We start from the raw sequence: 4,190 nt of genomic DNA, 5'->3' as shown, positions 1-4,190 counted from the left end.
ACTGCCCCCATAGGGTTTCCAAGGAGCAGCTGGTGGATTTGAACTGCCGACCTTTTGGTTAGCAGCCATATCACTTAACCACTGTGCCACCAGGGCTCCAAATGACTATGGCTGGGGGTAAAAACAAAACAAACCTCGTTGCTGTCAAGTCAATTCCTACTCATAGCGACCCTACAGGACAAAGTAGAACTGCCCCATAAGGTTTCCAAGGAGTGGCTGGTAGATTCAAACTGCCGACTTTTGGTTAGCAGGTGAATGCTTAACTACTGGGGCATCTGTCTGGGGATGGGCCACCTGGCTGGGGGTAGGGCTGGAAATGATATATTTGTCCAGGGTACTTGGAACAACAAGTGATGTTCTTTTTTAATAAGTAAAGTTGACGCTATAGAACACTTCCTCTACATCATTTGGATCTTCAAATATTGCCATGGTCCATCAAGGTCAAATTAAACCCTCACCTCCTCCATGAAGGCTTCCAGACGTTCTTTTCCCCTGCCTTGTTGTTGTTGTTAGGTGCCATTGAGTTGGTTCAGACTCATAGTGACCCTATGTAAAACAGAACAAAACACTGCCCGGTTCTGTGCCATCGTCACAATTGTTGCTATATTTGAACCCATTGTTGCAGCTACTGTGTCAGTCCAGCTCACTGAGGGTCTTTCTCTTTTTTGCTGACCCTCTACTTTACCAAGCATGACGTTCTTCGCTAGGGACTGGTCCCTCCTGATAAAATGTCCAAAGAACATGAGACGAAGTCTCGCCATCCTCCTTTCTAAGGAGCACTCTGGCTATACTTCTTCCAGGACAGCTTAGCTCATTCTTCTGGCAGTCCATGGTATGTTCAATATTCTTCATCAACACCATAATTCAAAGGCTTCAGTTCTTCAGTCTTCCTTATTCATTGTCCAGCTTTCACATACATATGAGACAATTGAAAATCCCATGGCTTGGGTCAGGCACATCTTAGTCCTCAAAGTGACATCTTTGCTTTTTAAGGTCCTCTGCCTAAGATCCCTGCAACTCTGATGGCCCTTACGTCGTAGCATGGCTTTTGCTTACAAACTGTCTTTACCTGCTCTCTAGGTGTTTCGTGGGTCAAATCTCCTGTTCATCCCTCTTCGGGAAGGTCTGCAAAGGCAGGGCTGCATCTTCTACCTTCCTCAGGTCTGCTAAAGGGCTTGTCACAAACCTGGCCCTGGAGTAAGTCCCTGGTTAACACTCCCTGAATGGACTGTCTGCTCTGGGTGGCGCTGATCCTGAAGGGGACAGAATGAACCATCCACACCCCTGTGAGCACTCCACATATGAGAGCCTCCCAGTTGTGCAGATGAGATCCAGGGCTCTGGGACAGAGCAAGGCCCTTGGCTGTCTTATGCTCTGGCCTGTGGCCTGAGCCTCCACTGTCCCATGCTCTGGCCACCGAGCTAACTGGACACAGACAAGAAAGAGCAGCGTCATGCACCAGGCGGAAGAATGGCTTCCTCCCCATGACAAGAGGAGAGATGTGCCAATTCTTGCGGGCAATGAGCTGTCGCTGTCCTTCAGGCTTCTGAGGTTTCAGGAGCCAAAAGGTCAGGTGTTCAATCAGCCCCAGAGGCAGAGCTCCTGAGTGGTAAATTTTACTTCAGTTTCACGAGGACCATGAGAGCAAGCTATCACATAAAGTGCCAGGTTCCCTTTCCTGCTTAAAACCCTTTCCTTAATGTAGTACAAGCCCCTTAAGGTAGCAAAGGCTTTAGGACTTGTCACATGTAACCTTCCTGCTTCATCTGTCACCATTCTCCACCTTGACTCTAGGTCGACCCAAATTGAGCCACTTATTGTTCTTGAAATCATCGTACACTCTCTCTTACCTCTGAGCCTTTGTGTATGCCGTTCCCTCTTCTTTGAATGCTGTTCCCCATCTTATACCACAAACTCCCTTTTACCTGCTAGTGGTCCTTCAAGACTTAATGCCAGCATCACTTCCTCCAGGAAGCCTTCCTTGAGCCCCTTGGCTGGGTTAGGTGTCCTGTAGATACCTATTGCCACGAGCTTCTTGAGAACAGGAGCTGGGTATCCATTTAGTCCAGATCTTGGCAGAGAATTAGTGTCAATCAATGTTGCATGAACAAACATACATGAGGGTGTTTGAGAAGAGGCTGGAAAATCACGTAACAGGAATGTTGTAAAGGGGATTGGAAGGTTCTAATATTTCCAAATTCCAAGATTCAACAATCCTGTGATTTTTGGCTGAAGAATTAGACTCAGGCTCCCCTCCACCTGGAGCCCACCTCCCAGCCCGCCATCCCACCCTATGCCCCTGAGTGTTGGTTCTCAGACGGGCACACACACATGTTCCGAACATAACTGGGAAGGCAATTTACAAGAAATAATTGCAAGTCGATGTGTGCTTTAAAGCAGCGGTAAGCTCAGACTATTTCAGACTGAATCATCTTTGATGATTCAGTTCAGACATCACTTCTTTCTCCCTCAAGCTTCCTGAAGGGCTATCATGGGCCCACTGCCCTGATACATACTTATCTCACCCTCCATGTGAGCACTTTTGAGGGCAAGAGCTGTGTCTGATTCACTTGTTTCTGGCCATCTGCACAGGTCCTGACACAGAACAGAGACACCCACTGAATGCAGTCAATTGATAAAGGTGCTGAGTCTAGAGTGGTAGGAAAAAAAAAGACCCTCTCCTCCCCATGCACAAGACGACAAACGAAGCAAAACCAGAACCAAGGTCTCTTGAGTTCCAGTCCATAGCACTTCTGTGGGTGACACGCCCAGACTTGCCAACCCTGTTTTGTCTGTGCGTCAGCCCACCCAGCTTCCTGGCTCCTTGGCTGCCTTGGGGGAGGGGACTCCCGTGCATAGGATGAGCAGTTTGTTTTTAACCCAGGACTCCAGACAAGTCCACCCTGGTTGAGAACCGGCTCTGAGTATTGATTGAATTCAAATGAGAAGCTGAACATGGGGGGTGGAGAGGAGCTTTACCGGGCTGGGCATATGCCCATTCCGTCCACACAGGCCCCTGCTGGGGAAATTCTCCCAGCTCTTCAGGGCCCTGCTCAGTATGAGGTCTCCTCCTGACCTCTCCCACTCAGAGTCCTCAAAGCAGTGTCTTTGTTCTTCCCGGCCAGACATGCTCAGAGGGTGGTCCAGATCAGCAGCTACAGCATCACCTGGAACTTGTTAGACATGCAAACTCTCAGGATTTACACCAAAATCAGACACTAGGGGATGGGAAGCTTTAGCAATTTATGTTTTAAAAGACCTCAAGGAGGTTCTGATGCCTGCTGAAGTTTAGAACCACTGCTTTAGGCCACTGATTGATGACCCCTTGAATTTTTAGAATTTATAGATTTTCTTCCCCTGTCAGACTGTGAGCAGTCTAAAGGCAAGGGCATTATCGGATTCTTCTTTGTAGTTCCCCTCCCCTCCTACTTCCCACCAGGAAGCCCAGAACAGAAGGTGCTCAGGGAAAATTTTAGTTTTACTGAAGGGGACACAAAGGACAGAGAAAGGCTCTGTCCCTTGAAAAGTCACACTGAACAACCTTGACTAAACCTCCCCACCTACCACCCCACCCCACCCCCTCACCCCGACACAAGTGCCGGAAGCTCTGTCCTCCACAACAAATAACTTGCATTTCCTGGTTCGTGCTAAACTCTGTGTGTGAACTGGTTGTACTCTGACTGAACATATTCTGAACTTGTCTCACCTGGAAACTTTGACTCATCTTTGATGATTCAGTTCAGACATCACTTCTTTCTCCCTCAAGCTTCCTGAAGGGCTATCATGGGCCCACTGCCCTGATACATACCTATCTCACCCTCCATGTGAGCACTTTTGAGGGCAAGAGCTGTGTCTGATTCACTTGTTTCTGGCCATCTGCACAGGTCCTGACACAGAACAGAGACACGCACTGAATGTAGTCAATTGATAAAGGTGCTGAGTCTAGAGTGGTAGGAAAAAAAAGACCCTCTCCTCCCCATGCACAAGACGACAAACGAAGCAAAACCAGAACCAAGGTCTCTTGAGTTCCAGCCCACAGCACTTCTGTGGGTGACACACCCAGACTTGCCAACCCTGTTATGTGCCCTTGGCTGGTCAAGCCCAATGCACAGATATCTAAGAGTGACCATTTCACTGTGCCAACTCCAGCAGCAGGTCATGTCATTGTCAGAAATGTCAAGAGCTGCTTT

This window comes from Loxodonta africana, chromosome 3, assembly GCF_030014295.1.
Source record: "Loxodonta africana isolate mLoxAfr1 chromosome 3, mLoxAfr1.hap2, whole genome shotgun sequence".
Taxonomy (NCBI): Eukaryota; Metazoa; Chordata; class Mammalia; order Proboscidea; family Elephantidae; genus Loxodonta; species Loxodonta africana.
This window is presented reverse-complemented; position numbering follows the sequence as displayed.